At 41.3% G+C, this 22083-nt stretch overlaps 1 protein-coding gene across 7 annotated transcripts in view; it reads left to right on the plus strand.

Moving 5' to 3' along the window:
• Positions 1-22083, plus strand: part of slc20a2 (solute carrier family 20 member 2) — a 66064-nt gene that overhangs the window by 4367 nt on the left and 39614 nt on the right. The window contains exon 1 of one of the 7 annotated variants that reach the window (XM_042488877.2): positions 15542-15670. The exons of 3 other annotated variants lie outside the window; for them this stretch is intronic. The gene's annotated coding sequence lies outside the window, so the exon portion shown is untranslated. Of the gene's footprint in view, positions 1-15541; positions 15671-18445; positions 18695-21013; positions 21310-22083 lie in introns of those variants that run through there. 3 more of the 7 variants (XM_042488878.2, XM_042488879.2, XM_042488880.2) reach the window with 3 other exon arrangements.

Consider the following 22083-nt stretch of genomic DNA (forward strand, 5'->3'; position numbering starts at 1 on the left):
CCTTTATGCTTTATGTGAACACATGAGTGTTCAGTCTGGGGCTTCTGTTGACCAGCTCTTATGATAAGAACCATGACGCCAGCCTCTCCCATGATCCTTATATTGTTTAGAGACACACCTGTCTATGGAAAAGCAATCATGAAATAGTGCTAGAATTATTTGCATCTCCTCATACCCCTCACCAATGTTTTTATCTTATTATGTGAAGAGCTCTTACAGGGATTTATAAAAATTCAGAGTTCTTGCACCCACACAGTTTAATCTCCTGTTTTGCATTTGAAGCCGTCCGATTTGCTTTCCAAGAAACATCTCAGTTAAACTTGTGCGCTGAACCCCGGCAGGTCTCGCTGCAGTGATGCTGTCTCAGCAGACAGCTTTGGCAGAGAGGAAAAAAACTAATGTTACCGTTGTTGCCCTCCTTTTGACAGAGCCTTAATTAAAATTTTCTGTCACTACCTTGTGGCATTAAGGTGGGTTCACAGACATGTTGGGGACAGATTCAATTTATATGTTGACTGTAGTTTGACCTGCCCGTTGTGAGTGTAATCCCTTTGGGAAAAAAAACAATCGGGGCAGAGTGATTCACACTAAATTGGCAGTTTGGTGGCGGCAGGGTGCAGCCACAGCTTAGACCACACCGTCAATAGAGTCTCTCTTTTATGCTAACCCATAAATCCGAACGCTTCATAACAGACACAGAGCAGTGCATATTTAAACAGCAGTTAAGTCAGGCGGCTTAAGCTTGTGTTTTGGAGGTGCAGTGTTGAAGCTGGCTGTCAGTGGAGGAAGGGAGGTTTGTGTACATTGTGTAATGTTTTCATGTTCAACACGCAGCTGAGAGCGCAGAGTCAGACCAGTTTTCATGGAGATGTGCTTTCTCAGTACACGTGCGCTGGCAGTTTTGGTTTCTAAGAACTTTCTGCTATCTATGACTCCACCGTTAGTTCCAGGTCGATGTTAAATTCACCCTAGGGCTCTTGCTACGTGACGAGAATGTCCTCCATGAGTGGGCAGGTCACAAAACATTACTTCACAGCAGCCCTCGATGCAGGGTGTACCTTCTTCTTTGAGATTTTTCATGCGATATTTTGTAGACAAACAGTGGGACAGAATTGGACTGATCTGAGTTCAAAAGCCATATTTTTACAATTATCGATATGGTACTGAAACCATGTCAACCTGTCAATTGATTAGTCAAAAGAAAAAAATCGGCAACAATTATAATTTGTGATTAGTTTTTCCAGAACTGTTATCACACAAAAATAGTTAAATATTTGCTGTTTGTATTTTAAAGTGTAAAGACTTAGTGCCTGTTTTTGTTTTATATCTTAAAACCTGATGAGCTCAACGCAAAGGAGATGTGTCGCAGTGCATGAGGCAAGCGGTGTCACACCAGACACTGACTAATTCTTTGAGGTGTCTGTGACCAAAGAAACACCTCACCAAGAAATCCTAATAAATGTCTTTTTTTGAAGTTAAAACTACACATTTTAGTGTGTCCTTTTGTTGTGACCATCCCGAGGAACACCTGTGTAATAATCGTGCTGTTTAATCAGCATCTTGATAAGCCACACCTGTCAGGTGAATGGATTATCTTTCTAAAGGTGAGTTGATCACTAACATGGATTGAAACATATTCAACCACAGTTTGAAAGAAATCGAGTGCATTAAAAAGTCTTAGATCTTAAAAAAAAGTGTTGCATTTAAATTTTTAGTCATACATATTTTGAGGACTGAAATGCTTATTTTAGAGTCAGATGGACATGCTATGTAATGGAAATAACCTCAAACATATTTTTGGCATTCTTGTGCTGCAATATCTTGTGACTTATCATCTGATTTATTAGTTTAGATCTAGCCTTGGACAAAACAAGGACTTCACTCTGTCCTGGGGATTTTCACTGTTTTTGTTGACATTGTTAGCCATGCGTGTTGTATGGCCCCAGGAATGTCATTGTTGGTGAGTCCCCCACTTAAGTCCAGACTGAAATATCTCAACAATTATCAGATGGATTAGGAGAACATTTGTGCAGACTGGCATGATCCCCCAGAGGATAACTCCTAATGACTTTGATGATCCCCGGACTTTTTCTCTAGTTCTTTAGTCACATGCCTCCCTTACACTGGCCTTCTAAGTTGATTGCAGTGATTCGCAGCACCTGTCCTGGCTGATATTAATGCCAGTCAAGTGACTGCTGTATTTATACTGGAGAAGTCAGAGTGCCAAAACGTTTATCTTCATTAGCTGAAATAAATACATCAGAGATATGAGAGTGTGACTTTTGCGTTCTTTCTCCCCCTCTGTCACCACCATGAGGTTGACGTTTGTGGTTTTGAGTTAGCCTAAATGTGTTGACAACTGTTGGATGGGTTGCCTTGAAACTCTCACAGACATACTTGATCCCTTTAGGATGGATTTCAACTTACTGATCCCTTAATTTTCCCTTAAGCACTACCATTAGGTCAAATTTTTAACTTGTCCACTATTTACGTCCTCCTCAGTTGTAGTTTCTTTTTTGCTGAAGGGTAGATGTTAGTTTATTAACATGCTAAACTAAGATGTGCACCACTTTGCCTAGGCTGCACAATATATCATTTTTTAGTCATCATCACATAAACACATTGCAATATTGTAATCAGGAATTTTTTTAAGTTCATTGAAAGAGAGTATTAGTAGAAAACGGCACTTTAAAATATAACTATCAAGTGAGCAGTGCAGTATGTAAACAGTTAAATCCAAAAATCCTAAAAACTGAACCTGACACACTTCACTGGGTTCTTGTGACCAGTCAAATTCATGATGCAGTTGGCCTTGCTGACTGCCCAGATGTTGACCCTGCGACGATTTTTTCATTGTGGCAGACTGCCACAAATAAATGGATGTGCGGGAAATCCTGGACTATACAATGTGACGTTAAATCAGTAAATAATTCACATAATCACTAGTAATGAAAATCATTGTAAGTTGCTGCCCTGCAATGTAACATAAAAGCTGCCCTCACTCATGGTACAGTACAGTGGCTTTTAGAAATTAGTAGTGAAAAAAAGAGAGGATATGACCTTGATCTTGCGGACCAACATGAGAAAAAGCAATGTATGGAAAATGCACTGGAGTCGGTTCTGGTTTCCATGACGGTAGGGCCCCGTGCAGGCTGTCCCTTCTGCCAGTGGGTGTGTCTCCGTCTCAGTGGGTGGAAAGGCAGTTGGCACCGGGGCTGGCAGTGTCACAGTCAGAGAACAGTCTGTCTCTCTGATCGGCCCACCTCGCCCTCGGAGCACAATCACACTGTTATGTCTGAGCCCTCCTTCGCCATGGCAACATCACATGATAGCACAGAACGAGTGGGAATCCAATTCATGCTGTGTGTGTGTGTGTGTGTGTCTGCTCAGTGTTGCTAAATCCACGTTGTTGCTTAAAAACAGGTTAAACATGTCATTGATCATGTGGAGCTGATAACATGTCTTTTCATGAGTGTCTTGCACCAGACGGAGGAGAGCAGGAAAGGTCGGTATGCGAGGGTTGTTTTTGTTGTTAAAGGAAACTGGGAAATGCTCGCATTAGGAAGCTGCTATCAGTCAGTGATGGAGAAAGATGCTGAAAACAAACTTCAGAACAGCACTTTTTCAGACATCACATTTCCGTGAGTCTCTTGATGATTTAATTTCCGCATTGCTTCAGGGTCAGGGCACCATTAAAGCTTGGAGAAAATATCAAAACCATTTCCAGCTCTTAATTAGACTACTTTACAACCACTGCTCCAGCTTTTGCTCAGTATTTAACCAGATCTAAGTTGCCTGGATGCAAAAAATACTTGAGGCTGCATTTATACACTTAAATATTTGTGGTTTGCACACATGTATATGTATGCAGCTGGTTTCAGGGAACTCCTGTCTAGTTAGTGGCAATCTTACAACCGATAAAAATGCTGGCATCCCATAATGCTTCTCTGTCCTCCTGTTACTGCTGTCACGTAGGCCTGCATTCTTCTTTGACCCTAAAGTGAGCCTTAATAGCTCGTAATGCTCAGAATCTTTACCGACATGTCTTTGCAGAATGATTGCGGTATTTTTGAGGGTTTTCCTCTGTCTTCTTGACAAATATCAGCACTTAAAGTTAGCATTGACTCAGTTATTTAATCACGCGGACAGCCATAGGCTTCCCGGTAGTTTCCCCGTCTTGGTTACTTTGAAGTGAGAGACCCTCAGTTAAATTGGCGAGGGTGACGCATGCAGGAAAACCTCTATTCTTTAAGTTATGGCCCCCTTAAAGACAATGATTATTCCCATAAAAAGGAAACCCATGCCAATTTACATGTAAACAAATAATTAGAAATGTATTACCCCCAGGTTGCGTGTGACTGCTCATGCTGGTTGCATGGGTTTCTCTGACCTGTTGTGTGTTTTTGGCCCCGTTTGTCCTCTCCACTCGGGCCATGAGAGCCGCTCTGTAGTGTTTCTGGTGGCCTTCTGTAAGCGGCAGGGTCCGTATCAAAGCGCTGTCACACAGAGCGTCTCTTGTTTGGGTGCTGGCCTGGTGTTAACTATGCTAATGACAGGCTTACTGCTGAACTGTGAGGCATTGTGCTTTTATTTGTGAGAGGTAGAATGGACATTATTTTCCTGTTCTTCTCACTCAAGTACATTTGTTCAGGAGCACCCACACCCAGGGCTTGACTTTAATGAGTCATCATTTTTGCCACTAAGGCCTGGGGTCAGTTTGAGGTTTTGGAAAACTTGTGATGGCAAAGCACTGTCGGAAATACTGAGAGAAGTTTGGCAAGAGTTATTCTTGGCTTTTGGGATGATCTGTCGGGTTATGTCAATGACACATGTAGTTATTTTTGTGTCTCTCTGCTTCTGTTACCTATAGACGGCCTCCAAATTTCCAAAGATCAAGTCACTCAGGAAAGATTTGGCAAAACTGTTCAGATGGGCATGACAAAATATATCATGAACATTATTTTCGTAACTAAATATTGCAGTGTGCATCACTTCTCTCCTTTTTGTTGCTTAATTTTGAGCGGGAGGTTTGGTTAAAATACAATAACTTGTGGTTTATCATGATTTTTTCCCCACTGAATCATTAATGGTTCTGTCTGCGGCATTCAGAGCATTAATATACCAGCAAATCAGTATTTCCGATGTAAAGACATAGTGGAGTAATTGCGTCTTGTGCAAAGAATGAAGTCACGCACCCTTTATGTGTGCTGTAATGTGAGCTCCTCTGTGGTTTGGTAAACCGGCCCAGCAGCACATGCAAATGTGTATTCCACTGGCTAGCTCATCGCCGCCACTCTGCACTGTGCTCATAAGGCAGTTACTACTGTTGGGTACTGAACTTAAGGGTATCCACTGAATTACATCACTGAGTACTGATTCACCTTTAATTCATCTGTGCCAAACTTTGTTACCTGAGAGTGCAACTTGGTGAAAATGACTGCTTTAGATGAAGCAGTGCCCCTGAAGGCCAGCCACAGAGCTTCAAGGACGGCAGCATAGCGTCATGAAAAATACAATTTTTGTTTATTTCAGAGAAAGTAAAGTAGTGGTGGGTACCAGCAGTAAATGGTAATGGTAGAGGGAGTGGTTCAAATGTGAACTGTCCCCAAAATTGAGGTAACAGCTGAAATCAGGATTGAGTTGTTGCAGCGGAGTCCACCCATCAGCTCCTCTTCTGTCAGAACTGTCGCCATTGTTGGCACTGTTTAAGGAGTTAGCACCGTTGGCCTCTAGCTGCCAGCGCAGCCACCTCACTGTGTCCAGACAGCTCATACACGCTGAATTTTGGAAAGAGCCCCTTTAAAGAGTGGTAATTCAGCTGTGCAAGAAGCTGATCTAGAAAAATTGACACTTTCATGCAGTTAGAGGGAGACAATCTTGTTATCATAAACTTCTTATATATTTTCTAAGTTAATTAGCCAGGCATAAACAAGACATGTTTTTTTATTTTTCTCTCAAGGGAATAGGAGCTTTGGGATTCCTTTTGTCTTTGTGAAAGTTCTTGTGAGTTTGTAGAAATCTTGATGTTTGAACAGGTGTGGGCTCACGTGTCCATCTTAGCTCTGCTCTCCTGAGTGCGGTGAAGGGTGTGACAACTCTCGGGAGATGAATGATCGACCTGTCTGCGCAGGTCCACACTGTTGTGTTGATAGTGTTACCGCCTGTTTGCATTTGATTGTACGGATGGAGCAGGGCTCCATGTAAGGATGAGCAGCTGGCTGACTGGTCACTGCACACACTCATGTGACACTGGCTATTTCTAGCCAAATCATTCCTCCTCCCTACTGCCTTTAGCAACACGACCGAGTGGTGGATATGTGACACCTTAGAAAGCAGCGAGGCTGGAAGGTGGGGGCAGTTCGTCAGAGTGCAGTGGTATCTACCCAGAAGGCCACCTTGTGTGGGTAGGAACAAGCTAGGTAGAACAATGGCATGTACGAATGTAAACAACAGTTGAAGATAAGAGTTAAATGAAGGTATGGAGCTCATCTGTCCTGACATGAAGCCAAGAGAGCAGGCAAGGTGGAGTTTCTCTGAGTTCTGACTTTGTTGCTTCCTTAACAAACCATTTAAAAATCAAATTTTCTAAATATCCTACGTCACCTCAACCCTGAAATAGATTACTTTGACAATCTAGTTAGCTCAATAATCAAACAGCCAGAAGTAAACCCCTTAAGCACCCTCAGCTCTCTCCTGCATGTCTCTACTGTAACTGAAGATCTTTGATGACATGTTTGCAATTTTTACTTCTGGCATCGATAACCCAAGTTTTTCTCAGCATGCGGGTCAGCAGCATTACCTAATTTGATTGATAGGGTCGAGGTAACCTGTCCACACATTCTCAGCGTCTCGTTCTACATGGTTTTTTAGATGGTATGCCGTCGTCATGGTGTCTCTGTGTCAACATATGATATAATAGAGCCTGCATACATACGTTTCTCTGTGTAAAGTAGATGTTTGATTACATTTTAGAGACATCTAAGATGCAGTATTGACCCTAAAACTGCAAGTCAGTGTGCTTAGTTAAGGGGACAGCTCAAGTTTTATATGTAACATCCAGGGTTCCCATAGTCAGAGAAAACTTGGAAAAATTATGGAATATCACAATCATGTTTTCCAGCCCTGGGAAACCAATGTTGTTATTTACAATCATTGAAAGTTTGTAAAAGTCATGGAATTTTGTTGTGTGAAGAGAAATTGTTACAGTAATGTCCCAGGAATAACCTTCCATGTAATAAAACATGAAGACCTATTTATTTTTTTTAGCTGTCAATGAAACATAGCTTTAATACGTGTCTGTGTGATGTTTCGTTTACCATGATGTACATTTTTCCATTTTTTCCCTGCTTTCTGTCTCTCCCTTCATGTATGCCGGCTAGTTGAAATCAAGTTTGAATGTGATATGTTTGAAAAATGTCAGGCAAATGGGCCAAGGAAAAAAAGTTATGGGTCCTTGAAAAGTTCAAAAGCAATTCAGTTTTATTTATAAAGCCCAACATCACAAATCACAATTTGCCTCAGAGGGCTTTACAGCGTACAAAATCGCTCTGTCCTTGGACCCTCACAGCGGATAAGGAAAAACTCCTAAAAAAAACCCAAATGTTTAATAGGTTAAAAAATGGTAGAAACCTCAGGAAGAGCAACCAAGGAGGAAAGTCATGGAAAAGTTTTGATATTTTGTCCATGAAAGTGAGAACCCTGAACATCTAGGAAGATGAATAATAGTGTGAAAGTCCAAACTCTAAAGTACTGCAGCATTGTTAAGTAGATTGTCATTTCACTTAAGAGACATTTAATTGTACAGTGTTGAGGAAATAATATTGTAATCACATATGATGGCTGCACTGAATCATGTTACGCTTTAACAGCATTAAAGGACTTTTCATCCCCTTTTTACATGGGACTTAATTAGGGTGTTCAAACTGAGTGTAGGATTTGATTAGTGATGTGATAAAGATCTTGTCGCCCTCCTTTTTAATAATGGTAAATTGTATAATTGGTCCTTTTTAGATCTATGGCAGTCCAAACAGAGAAATGAGCACAATTTTGGAACAGAGCCTGGAAAATGCACTGGCACCAAAAATACTTCTGTACTACAAGAAACCCTGGGGAAAACACTGCAAGTGGAGTGTGCACAGAGTAAAAAGGTCCTTCGGTGAAGATGCTTTTCTAGGGTAATGTCAGGGTTTTAACCTGCGGGAGACAAGGATTAAATATAGTTGAAGATCTCCAGGGTTCCCTGCACTGAACAGGTGATGACATCTTCATAATGTTTCACACATTCCTGCTCCGATGTGTCTCTACAGGGAGTGACCCCCACCACCCAGTAATGCTGAGAAGGCTTACCCAGCTTCAGACTGAACTACAGTCAACAAACCTGTCAACATAATCTGTTCACATACACTCTCCTGTTTGTGGCTTGCTAAATGCATGATATAGTGCATTTCTTGCCTGTTGCCTGGGGCTCAACTATTTTTTATGCATTTTTTATAGCAAAATTTGCTATTTGTAGGGATGCATGCATAATTAAAAGTGTCTTAACAAGCTGCAAAGTGAAAGTTTAAGGAGGTGAAAGAGTGTTAAATGTTTTGCTATATAAACACCAACAGAGTGGTGTTTTTTATTTTGGCTTAGGTGAGGGACATACAACTTTAAATAGTATTTTGAATTCCAAATCCAGATAGTGAGTTTGAAAGGCAAGATTTCTCTGAAAATCTGCAAAATCAGAGCCTCTATCATAGCCAGGAATTGAAAACAGAAAAACAAAGTTTCCAACGGTCCTTCAACACATCATTTTTAGGAGGATTTGCATTTTGCTTAAGAAATTAGATGCTTGTTTTGGTGATAATGAATGCTTGTGCTGTTTACTCGTTTCATTGGTTCCAACGCTGCTTACATTAGGTGTTAATGCAAAAAAATTGATGGTGGAGGGAAGGTGAATGATTAGGAAAAACATTTACAGCTTCAGGGACGATCAAGATGAGACAAAAAGTCACACCTCAGCCGAATAAAGTACAGTTCCTTAGAGGGTTTGGGTCAGGTTTAGGTAGGGTTAACACATATCGACGGGGAAACAGTCTCTTAACACAACACCAGTCCTTTGTGCTGTGTGACTGTGTCTTAGTGTACTGTTCCTCATTTTAACACGTATTTATTTATTTTGGGATTGGGAATCGCTCTTAAGTTTAAGTCAAAGCAAACAAAAGTCTGTGACTCAGTGTATGCTGGCCATTTTCTATTTCAAACTAAAAGTTCTTTCAAATTAAAAGCCCTCTAGTGTTTCATACACAGTCCAGCCAATTACTAGGCTTCTACCTTGTCATGTTGTAGTAAAGCAAGCAGGTGGCTGGAAAGTTTTAGTGACAAGGAGCTGATACATGGCGATGTCTGAATCTCTCAGTTAAACTTCCAAGCCCATCATGTCATAGTTTTAAACTCAACACTGTAAAATCTTTGAATTATGACCTTCAGGATTTGAGGCTGTGAAGCAGTGTCCTTGTCAGTCTCTGAAGCTAACTCTACTAGTGAAAGTGCAGACTGGTGAGGTGTTGTCAGCTATCAACACATTGTCAAATGTGACATCCCATCAATGTGATATTATTTTTATTAGAGGCAGATGTCAGGATTAACCAGTTTTTCAGTTGCATGACATCACAGTTTCATAACTGTACCTATTGTAGAAGCTATGATGGCTACGTTGTCCTGATTCCTGCATTGCTGCCTGGTGAGAATGAATCTCACAAGTCTTTTAACACGTGTGTGTCCGCTGGTTGGCTTTGTGTTTGACTCTCACCTGAAGAGCTGTAAAAATGCCGGAGGGAACTTATATTTTAGCCTTTTATTTTCCCACAAAATGTGTTAAAACAGCACAGTTGGAGCATGTTTTATATCTACAAAAACATACCTACATTTTGTACACCTAGTTGTTGTATATGGAGTATATCAAATTTGCAAAGGAAGCCGCTAAATGCAAACACTTTGGATACCTGCCAGCGTCTCTGTGATAATCATGCCCCACTGTATGCCCAATTGTAGGTATAAAAACCCAAAAAACAACAACCTCGAATTGTCACCGAATACTGAATTAAAGCGTATTGGAGCATAGTTTAGTGTGTGGGCTTAAGTTTTTTAAATTGTTTTCTCTTGTATCGTCTCTTGCCCAGCACCTATTTTTTTGTCATCTGGATGTGCATTTTTTTGTGAACTTTTTGTCATTTATAGAAAATGACAGCAATTTTTATGTAATACAGTTCTGAAAAATTGCAGTCACATAGTTTTCTCAGATCACCCTTAATGGAGAGGCTAAACCCACTGATTTGTTTTGCCACAGTCTGAAGCTCTCATTGTTTGTCCTATTGCAGCTTTATCTTGCTCCTTTTTATCATCTGATGTTTAGCACCAAAGAGGAAAATTGAAATTTAAAGTAGAGAAGATGCATCTAGCTGAAGCCGTAAACAGTGTCTTCACATTGTGCTGTAATGGAACTATGTGTCATACAGCAGCAATGACCAGATCGTTATAAAGTCATTTTTAGGGTAAATAAAATATACAAGCATTTTTAGAATAGAGGATTACTTCAGAAGAGGCATCTGTATAACTCAGCAAATTTTCAATGAAAACAACTGCAGACTGCAGCTTGCAGGAGGTGCCTTAAGACAAACTGAAAGAGACAGCAGTAACCTCTTGCAGTCGCTATGCTGTACAGAGAGTGTTTACACTTTAAATGGCCTTTATAGTAAACTTCATGCATTTAAAATTCTTATGCCTCATGAGAAGAGAGGATAGGAGCTTCATTTTGCCCCCTCTTGGTAGGGCATGACGTTGTTCTGATTTAAGGCTGGATGGAAACGTCTCAAGGAAATGATTTATCCCAGCAGGATTAGAGGTGACCCAGGCAAACCCACCCTCCTCCCCATCTACCCTCCATCACCGGAACACCAGCAGACCACTTGTCACAATGAGTTTCATTCAGTGTCGAGCATGCTGCGACAGCACTCAGACACAAAGAAAGTAGCACATGCCACACACAGCCTCAAACGATGCTGTACCCAAAAATATCTCTCCCTCGAGTCACTGCAACAGCTGTATTAAAGCTTTTTGTTTAATAGTCTGAAGTGGTGGTGTTTTTTAGGCAAGCGAGTGACAGACAGAACCGGAGTAATAACGCAGACATTGAAGGAGAATCAAATTCTCCTGTTTGTCAACTTTGATTACATCATAAGTACTGTATTTGTTTGAGTATTCCAGGAAAAAACATTCAGTTTTACTTTGTGCATCTGCTTATAACAGGATTTGCAAACTTGCCACATGAATGCAAAAACGAGCACCTGTCCTTTTAAGTTGTAAAGTACAGTGTGTGTGTGTGTGTGTGTGTGTGTGTGTGTGTGTGTGTGTGTGTGTGTGTGTTTGCACGCGCGTGCGTGTGCGTGCGTGTCTGCACCATGTGCTGCTAGTGTGCAACACAACTGGCAAACATGTGATAGATAACACTGGTCACACAGTGTGTGCAGTGTCATTTTAAGATTAACTCATTCATGCTTCAGAGGGAGTAGTAGCAGTTGCAGCTGCATGGATCTAACCCTCCGGCCAGGCAGTATTTTTACTCTGCTGACATTTCAAGATTGTGATTTTGTTGCTGCACATATTTGTTTACTGTCAGGAACCTTTCCGTGCACTGAACAGTTTCTATCCTCATCAATCTTTTGGGAGGGAAGCTGAGTTTTTCGTAGTTCAGAAATCTCAGTTAGAATGGATCCAGCTCTTGCACAACACTGTATCCTCGGTGGCTTAAAAACTTGATGCTGAATGTGAGTTCTCTGGAAAATTCCCTTATCTGTCCAAAGTTTAAATCTGTAAGATTATCTCTAGGTTGTGTTGTAGTCTGTGGTTTACCTTCAGGGTTTTTGCTTTAGGATTCACTGTTGTATAAACATTGTAAGGACATACTGTAGCCGAAATATGTTCCCTAGAGGGAATACAACATACAGTAAATCTCCCACAGCGAAGACATGCTGTGCTGAATTCCCCAACACTTTACTCTACAGTATCATGTTCACATCTGACCAGCTTTATTTCCATTCCCCTTTTCATGCTATTGTAAGAGCACAGTGCAAATGTTTTGTTAAGTCCACTCTACTGAGTGATTTACATGCATGTTAAACAGCCACAAAACCTTCAAACTCTTGATTCAGGTGCCAATATAACCCAGCTTCAACACAGTTACTAAAACACTGCCTTCACTTAAGTGGGAAAAAAACTTAAACTTTGTGTTAATATAGTAAATTGATAACAAAAATAATATTTTAATCAGAAAATCTGATGACAAATTTAGAGTAAACTCTTTAAGGAAAAAAAAACCAACAAAACTTTGTTTATTGGGTTTTATATGAACATGCAATAGTGTCACCAGAGCATTTTGAAAAAGTGAAGAGGTATATATACCCTTTGTATAAAAAGGATATCATAAAATTTAATAATTAACATATTGCTAATCCCAAGAACAGCTGACAAAGACAATTGAAACGGCACAACCATGAACTTAGAACCCCCCCCCAACCCACACACACACACACACACACACACAAACACAAAACACCATTTTTTTTTTTTTTACGTGACCGTTTTTTACTACTTGTTTATATAGACAATATTCAGAGCAGACTTTCAGTTCACGGCCCTTGTAAGGGTTGTTTTTTCCATCAGTTGCCAACTTAAAAATAAGCCTTGAGATTGTTTTTTCCATCAGTTCATAAACTTAAACTTAAAAATAAACGTCTCCCTTGCGAGACCCCTTGATGCGATTACGGCCCACTGCTGAAGTCGTCATGTGAAATTCCCCTCCTTGTTGTGACCACTTTAAGTGCCATTCATGCAGCTCATTCTGTGTCCTATCAGCCGCGGCTAATGCTAGCAGCACGTTTTTCAGCATTACTCTTAGTTTTCACCTAGAATAACAGTGCCGGGGTAATCCGCTGACTCACTGACTTGCAGGCCTAATCCGACTGGCCTCGTGTCTTTTCTTCCGCTGCGTGTTGGCTGCGAACGCCAAGGTTTAAGGTGTGGTTAATGCTGTATGTGTGCATAGGTATGTGTAGAGGCCTGGAATTCCTGCAAAGTGGTGGCAGAAAAAAGGACCCCATGTCCCCCCGACACCGCTGCCACGTCTCCCACTACGTGCGCACAGCAGCAGGTCTAATCAAAGCGCTCTATAATTCTGTTAGCTGGGTCATGTGCTGGAAGCCAGGATTAAGAGCAGGAGGGCACAGGCCACTAGATCCAGCTTAGGAGGGGCGTTCTCTCTCTTTCCCTCTCTCTCTCTCTCTCTGTCTGTCTCCCTCTTTCTCTCCCATTCTGTCCTCATCTTTTAACCTCAAATGTGGGGACACAGCCATGCAAGGTCACAAATGTCCATCCTGCTGTAGTAAGACGGAATGAGTAGAATCAAAAATACAGTTTCATACTGTACTTAATAATATTCACAGTTGGTGTATCAGCTTGTTTTCTTCTTTACCTGCTGAATTACTTCCTGAAATCTGTCTGCAGACATTTAATACTGTGTCACAGGAAGCTGATGTCCGCACCGATGCAGATACTTTGAACTCTGTTTATGTGTCTAATTCCCTAACCTTTTACCACCTGCTGTTCTGCGTTTAGCACGCCGACACTATGTAGAACTTTTCCAGGCTGCTACTACTATATAAAACTACAGATATGAACATGTAACATGCATATCGATATATAAGAGTCTTGTCTTCTCAGCAATTTTGGTAATTTTCAAAAAGAAAGACTTTTCATGAAAAGAAGCCAATTATAGTGTACAGCAGAGGACCTTGTAATTAATTTAGATCACTTTCTATCATTATGTTAATCAGTGTCAAAGACAGCTCTAAATTTACTTTGATTCAATATTGCCAGACAATAAAAAATCAATAGGGGATGATTACTTTTTTTAAGCACAACTGAAACCTTAAAGTTATGGCGTCTCCAGGTGTGGTAGATCTTTAAAATGCTGTTTGAACTTAGAGTTAATAAAGTGAAAGATCACGGTTACTGATTGAAACACCAGGATCTGTAGCAATTTTGCATTGTTTTTTTCCCCCCTTTTTTTTAAAGGTCCAGTTTTGTAGGTTTTAGTGGCATCTAGTGTTGAAGTTAGAGAATTGAGACTTATTCTGTGTGCCAAGCATGTCGGAGATCTATGGTGGCCAATGCCAAAATGCAAATGGCAATATACAGAGTCATTGTTTTTTTTATCCATTCTGGCCTTCTGCAGAAACAGTGGACTCAGCAGAAGAGGACCCACTCCATATGTTGTTATAAACGGCTCATTCTAAGATTACGGTTATTTTTAGGTGATTATAAACATGGGGTGCCTCTTGAAAGTCAGATTTTAAAATCATCAGTCGGAGACCCTCAGTTGACTGAGATTGCTACAAGTCCAGCAGTTGTTTTTTTTTCTGTGCCGTGTACTTCTGGGGATGGTTTGGACCGCAGATTGCTGTGGTGTGTGCTGTTGACTGTCACGCTACTCTTTGATAGCAGTTGCGGGCATGCAGGCAGCGGCAAAGAGGGAGAGAGAGACTGCACTGTCAGGTGAAGAAGTGGTGAATTTACAACTCCCAGCAAGTTAATAGGATACAGTCTCTTGCTGTTGTTGATATTCACTGTTGGCAAAAAATGTTGTTGGGCATTTATGACCCGTCGTTAGAGCTGTTAACTTATATTCAATATTTTGTAAATGCTGCTGAACATCCCGCTGAGCCTGTTGGTGTAGAAAACAAAACAAATCTAAGAATATTTGTTTTGAACAGTCATATCTGATTCAACTGACGTCATTCTGAGTCGGGTACAGCCCTGTTATAAACTAATGAAAACATAGTCATGAATATTATATAATATTTCTACCAATAGATGTCACTAGATACACACTTCACCTCAAAACCTGTCCAGATTCTCAGATGGATCACATGACTCAGGTAATCACATGATTGTCACATGTCAACATTTTCAAAAAGCTCGTTTTGTTGCGGCTCACACTACAACATGAGTTCAAATGCATTTGTAGATCTCCACCTTGGAGAACACTTTCATTAAGATTTCATTGCAGCAGCATGTTGTAGATGGGAGGCTAAAACAGAGCGGACAAGATGCATTTATTCTTATTAGTGTGGAGGTAGCCTAAAACATCATTAGTCATGTCTGTACCTCTCCTTTCTCTCAGTCTCTTGCCCTTTTTGTGCTACATTTCACTAATACCGGCACCCACTTTGCCCCAGTAACACATTTTAATACCACAGAGCATGCCAACAGTAGATTACCAGTCTCAGCAGTTGAGAAAGAGGCAGGTAGGTTGGAGGTCCTGGCCGGGCTTCGCGAGAACTGAGCCAGATCAACATTTCTCCGCTTCCACACCTCAGATGAGGGAGAGATCGGGAGGGGTAAGCAGAGGAGGAAGCACAGGGGTGAAGGGGGCAGGCTTTGCTATCGGGCACCTACGCCGATTCGTGGAAGAGAACTGGAACTGTCCGGCTAAAGCTGAGTGCGGGAGGAGGGGGGTGAGGAAAATAGAGAGAGGGTCAAGGGTAAGATGACTCCTACGCTCAGGAACATGGAGGCAGATGGCAGAAAGAGAAGAAAGCCGAACTGCAACCTCAAAATGCCGCTATTATTGGTATGTACCAAGCCTTATTGTGTCGGTAGCTCTAAGATGTGAAAGCTGGCCAACAAATAAGGCCCCCTTACTGTTAGTAATAAAGTAGTTGGCGCTGTATTCATGTTTGAGGCACATTTTGATTGGTCAATTAGGATCCCTGTTGTGAGCATGGTTTATTCTCAGAAGTGACTAATAGAGTCTGCCGGCCTTAAAGCCTTAATTTGGGCACTGCGTCCATTGTGGTGCTGCTATTTTGGCCTTAGTGGTTTTAATGCATTGTGTGTGTGTGTGTGTGTGTGTGTGTGTGTGTGTGTGTGTGTGTGTGTGTGTGTGTGTGTGTGTGTGTGTGTGTGTGTGTGTGTGTGTGTGTGTGTGTGTGTGTGTGCGCGCGCGCATGCATGTGCTCATCTGGACATCTCTAGAGAATCTTTTCCAGATTTATTAACTTACAACTAAAAGACTGCTTGTTAAAATAATAACAGTCTTCAGGTCTTTTGAAATATTCAATCAGTGATATCTGTGTACAATTTATTTTATTGCTCGCATTTTGTTGCTTTAAATGTAAATGATTTCTCTTTTAAGATGCCTTCATTAACAAACACAAACAGTGTAAGGACTCAGTGTGTCTGTCTCAGTCACTTAAAACAGTTGTTACAGACACCCGAACAGGGAGGGGTCGCCGCAGCCACTTTGCCATTTCAGGGTGAGGGAGTCAAACCCGTGCTCAGTCTCCACTGAAACCAGAGAGAGCTGACCTTAAAAGAGTATTTAAACATAAGGCTTACTCAACGCTGCCAGAGGGGGGCTCGATTGTTTGCTGTTGTAACGCAGCCTGCTTTAGTGTTGGCTCAGATACTTGTTCAGTCGATGGAGTGTGAGACTGACATTTCTATGATTTTGTCATCCTCTGTAACTGTGCATCGAAAAAGGTAGCTCGCCGACTACCGTAGTAATCTATAGAGGAGATATCAAAGACGAGTGGCACGGTCTTTGGCATCGTAGACAGCAGACTCTTCTGTAACAGAGGTCTCATTAGAAATAGTGATGAAATACTGTGTTTTTAGTTGGCAATAAAATGGTAAACCTGGAGAGTAATTTATAGAAGTTTTCAGATTATCATGTCAACGTCTGTTTACGGGTCTCTGGGAATACTACTATATATGTAAAAAAGTTGTATGAGGCTCTAGAGGGAGATGCTTGAAACCTGATAAAAAAAAACATCAGTTGTGGCTGTGTATGTCCTTTTCGCCATTCTGTATCCCCTATCTAAATTTAGACATTTTTTCGGTCTGGGAACACAGCACAGGCAGAACTCTTAATGAGATCTTTTTTCCTCAGCAGCAGTTTGTGTATTTTGAGTTGAATCAGTTGATCTGATCACAGCAGATGGATGGATGCGAGGAGTAGCTGCTACAGAGCGAAGGGATAGAAAACTTTTAGAACCAGCACAGCGAATGGTTAAGTTTCACTTTCACTGCATCTGACTTTCTGCTGCTCTGTTTGTGCCCAGACAGAGAGAGTCTGGTGCAAAGAATAACCAAGCAGTATGTATATAATCTAGTAGCACTCCTAATGGAAGTCAAGCTCCACAAATAGAAAATCAAAATGAACAAGTAAATGAATGTGTGGGGAACTGTCTTTATCCTTATTATCAACCACACAAGATATGTTTAACAGATTAAACCTCCATTGCACAATTTGAGGCCAACAGCAGCCTACAATTTAGTATTAAATATTGCAATTAGAAAATTAGGTGTTTTTGGCCAATACTAAGAGCCAATCATCTCTGTGATCAGGTGACAGCCAGGTGTTTTTCATCATGCTCTGGATTTTGCAGTCATGGAGAGCAACTGCAACACTTGGCCCTAAAAATTGCAGCCGCCTCGATCTCGTGCATAATGTCAGTTGGACAAGTTGGTATGGAATAAAAAAAGATCATATCTCTGCTTCTGCTGCATCAATACTGATAATTAACTCTAAGTGATTTATTACTGTTGGCTATTGTTTGCATTTGTCGGTAGTAAGAAAATGCCAATGGCACAAAACCCATTCATCTGAGTTTTTAATCGTCAGCAGTATTTTCATTGAGTGTTTCCAACCATTAATGCACTTCTTTGATACCCCAATTTAAATTTAAAAACGAATAAAGTCACAACATACTGTCAGTTCTCGTGTCAAAGTTAAATAAATGTTTGAAGGAAAGAATATTCATAGAGCATGAAGTTAAGAGGCGATTTTATTTCAAATAAGGGATCGTGCCCTGAGATTTTTCAGTGCAGACTTGGGACTTGAGTGATAGCGAGGAGACAGTAGGACGACGATAACTCATCTCTATCGGGGTACATTAGTGGAAAACTGCTGAAAACTAATGATTTAGCTTCGGGCCCACTTTTTTTTTTTTGACAGATCGCCTGTGTGCTTGTAATGGCCGTCAGAAGCAATCTGAAGGATTACCAGAGTAACTTGCTTCTTGACAACCTGACTTAGTGCTGCAATGCAGACCCATGGCGGCAGAGAGAAAATAGAAGGAGTGAGAGGATTTATGGAAATGTGTGTGTGAGGAGCCTTTGAAGACAGTGTTGAGAGCGACATGCTCTACGCAGTCATGCACACTGTTGTTGTCATTCTTAAGCGACCCCCCTCCTGTTCATGGAGGCTGACTGATCTCAACACTGTAAAGAGTGTGTGTGTGTGTGTGTGTGTGTGTGTGTGTGTGTGTGTGTGTGTGTGTGTGTGTGTGTTTTGGTTCTAGGAGAGAGCGCCTCCCTGCTGCGAAGCACAGAGTCAGAGGCAGCAGGTGCAGCTGACGCAGATAGGCTTTTTAGCAGGCAGGGCCAGTTGGGGGGACAGAAAGGGAGAGAATGAGTGAGAGACAATCGAGCAGAAAGCCACAGGAACTCAAACAAACACAAGATCCGACCTCTGAGCAGCACCAGACAAATGAATTCATCGGCTTTATTCTAGTCCCTCCACGGTATGTGAGAACGAAAGGAACAGGACCTGAACTGCCCAGTGGCACCAGACGTAGCTTCATTGGTGTACGTGAGTAATGTTTTTAAGTATATGGTCAAAACAGGATTATGTGCAGGTTAAGCAAGAAACTGTAAGACTTGAAGAATTTGTGTGTGGTGGGTAGATTGTGTTTGTGAGCTAAGTTGCTGGAAAAAAGTTAAAACATGTATTAAGATGTCTGAAACATTTTTTAAAAAGTTTAGAGTATTGTGCCACAGTCAGAGTTTAGAACAAAAAGCTTCAAGTCAGTTGCTTCTCTTACTTTTAGACTAGTTCATTAGAAAGGCCTGATGTCTGTGTGTAAGATCTTTGTAGGCATGCTTTGTTATCGTAAATATTGAGAACAAAGCTGCAGAAATTAGTCCATTAGTTGTCAACTGATAAGTTAATTTCCTACTAATTTGGTAATTGATTAATCAGTTTGTTATTTTTTATAAGAAAAAAAATCTTTTGATTCCAACTTCTTAAATGTGAATATTTTCTGGTTTCTGCACTCCTCTGTGACAGTAAACTGAAAATCTTTGGGTTGTGGACAAAACCAGACATTTGAGCCTGCACGGATTTTGAGACGGTGGGTCCCTGGGCAAAGATATGTAAGGGGCCCCACCACCTCTCCTAACTGGTTGTCCTGGTTTTGTGTGTCTTTGTAGTTATCAGCATTCTTTTTTGGTGTTGTGTCTCTCTGTTGTCATTTTGAGTCTCTTGTGGGTCAGTATATGTTAATCATAGATGTATAATAATAGCTAAATAATGGATGACAAGATGGTGCCTAGTCACTCCTGTAGAGTTGCTTGCCTGGCGCATATGGCAAAAAAAGTTTCTAGCTTCTGTATATATATCCATGATATGCAGCCCACTGATAATGCAGTCTAATGCATCTTTTTGTGGATTTGTGTCTCTTTGTGGCCATTTTGTATCTCCTCATGTTTTTTTCTGTGTCTTTTTGACAATTGTTTGTGTCTTAGAGGTGTTTTTATATCTTCTATGGTTGTTTGGTATCACTTTGTAGTTATTTTGTGTCTCTATGAGGTTGTGTAGTGTTTTTTGTCGTTTTGCAACTCTTTATGGTTATTCTGCTAGTTTTTATAGATAATTTGTGTCTTTTTGAGGTAATTTTATGTCTTTTCTTGATTGCTTTGTCAATTTGTAGTTATTTTGTGTCTCCTTGTGGTTGTTTTGTGTCTTTTGGTAGTCATGTTATGTCTCTTTATGGGACTTTTGCCAGTTTTTGTAGTTACCTTGTGTCTCTTTGAGGTAATTTTATGTCTTTTTGGTTGTTTTGGGTCTCCTTGTGGTTGTTTTGGGTCTCTTTTTGGCTGTTTTGCCCATTTTGTTGTTTTGTATCTCTTTACAGTTCCTTTGCATCTCTTTGTGGTCTTTTGTGTCTTTTTGTGGTTATTTTTTAGTTTTTTACATGTTAGTAGGTGTTCCTTTAAGGGGCATTTATCAAGGCCTGGGGGGGCCCTGACACTTTGGGCAGGGTGCCTGTGCTCAGTAGGCCTGTTCAGTGATCCATCCATTCATTTAAAGACCTCATCTTTGATTTGTAAAACACTGATCAACATTTTTCACATTTGTTTTGACATTTAAAGACGAAACAACTAATCAAATAGTTAAGGCAATAATCGGCAATGAAAATAAGTGTTATTTGAAGCCATAGTTAAGGAACCACTGAGGAGACGTGGACTCTGGCTCTGCTCTGCAGTGAATCTGATCCGCACTCTTCATTGTGTCGAGGAGAGCCGCCGTCTCTGCCCGCTGAAACCAAGTCACATAAAGACATACTGTCCAGCATGTCTTCGCCTTTCTCTCTCTGCCACAATTGTCCCTTTCAGGGAAAGTGACAGGTGGATCGTAGCCAAATGACAGTGTTGAGATAGTGCGTGTGACCGGTCTCTGTGTTACCAAGAAAAATAGCCCAAAGTGGCTCGGCTCATTTCATCGTATCCAGTAACAAGCAGCACAGATGATTGTGTAACTCAGAGCTCACATGATGCTCTCCTCTTGGACATGTGTGTCAGCATTTAGGTGCCAAAATGTGCATATTATATTGACCAGAGTAACCAAGGGAATGCTTGTGCTCTGAATGCCCTTGATCCGTCGGCATGCTTTTCTCCGGCTGTACAACACATCCACACGCAGCCTCACCTCCTCTCCCTCTCTCCCTCCTCCTCATTTGGTTATCCTCTTCCAGTCATTGGCTGCCTCCTCTCCATCTGTCCATCCTCTCAGCACACAGACAGCCAGTCAGCGCTACACCTCAGCCTCTCCGGCATTTGTCATTGGATAGCGTGTGCTGTGAATGCGGATACTTTCCTTTAAGAGGCAGTCTAGACTCAGCTGGCTGCTCTCTCTCTGTTAGCTCCCTCCTTCTCTCTCCTGCAACACCAGCACAACCTGCTGATTCCCTCTGTCCTTCCACTCCTCCTCTCTTCCTGTCATTAGCTGTTTTCCTTCACTCTCTCCTCACAATTTTATTTCCCATCATATCACATGCTCACCCCCAGGTTTTATTCCCCGGTCTGTTTTTCTTCTTTTTCATTCCTCTCAGTCTGTGTTTCTCTCTCTGTCACAGTTATTTTGTCTTTGACATTCATTCATTCCCACCACTTTCTCACCCTCCACTGATGTGAGGAGACATGAAGGTGAGTGGAGTTGATTTCCAGGCCTACTTATCTGTTTGTGTCCGTTTTTTGTCTTGCCCTATCTCTGTTTATTAACTTTATAAGCCATCTGGTAGATGTGAGCATCCGCTGTCCTTGGAGGCACGGACTGCAGCTGCGTATGCTTCAGGTGTAACAATTAGCCAGCGCTGGTTATGATGCTGCTGTGAGTCATCATCTGTGTTCCAGCTCTGGTCCTTTCAGCTTGTGCCTAGAGATGAAGGGTTAGTTGATGAGAGGAGGAGGGGGGTTGAATCAGTGCGTGGATAGTGCAGCCGCGTGTCAATGCAGACTGTAGCTCGTGACACAGTGTTTTGCACCAGCTGTGGCTGTGGTGCAGTGGCATTTCAGGCAGATTAATGAGCACTGTACAGCAACGACAGAAAACAGTTAGAGAAGTGAGTGCAGTAAGTAGTTTCTCTTCACAGTCACACATCCAGAGGTCAGTGCTGTAACAGGTAAAATGCTCCGCTCTGGTTGCGATGCTGGATATTTCCTTCAGTCGAAACAATGTTAATATTCTCATCATGTATTGCACAACTTCCTGTTTAAATTCTTGGATGTGTCCTCTAGACATCCTGATTAAATATTCCGTCACAGATAACTTGAAGACCTAATTTCGTCTTCTTTCCCCATGTTGTGTTTTTTGTGTCAGTGCCCTCATTATGTGCTTAGAGTTTTGCCACCTGACACCCACAGGAAGAAAATGCGTCTGCCAGAAATAATCCTCAAGAGCATGTTGCTTCACAGAGGATG

The sequence above is a fragment of the Plectropomus leopardus genome, chromosome 4 (assembly GCF_026936395.1).
Source record: "Plectropomus leopardus strain MGB_pleo_1.0 chromosome 4, ASM2693639v1, whole genome shotgun sequence".
NCBI lineage: Eukaryota > Metazoa > Chordata > Actinopteri > Perciformes > Serranidae > Plectropomus > Plectropomus leopardus.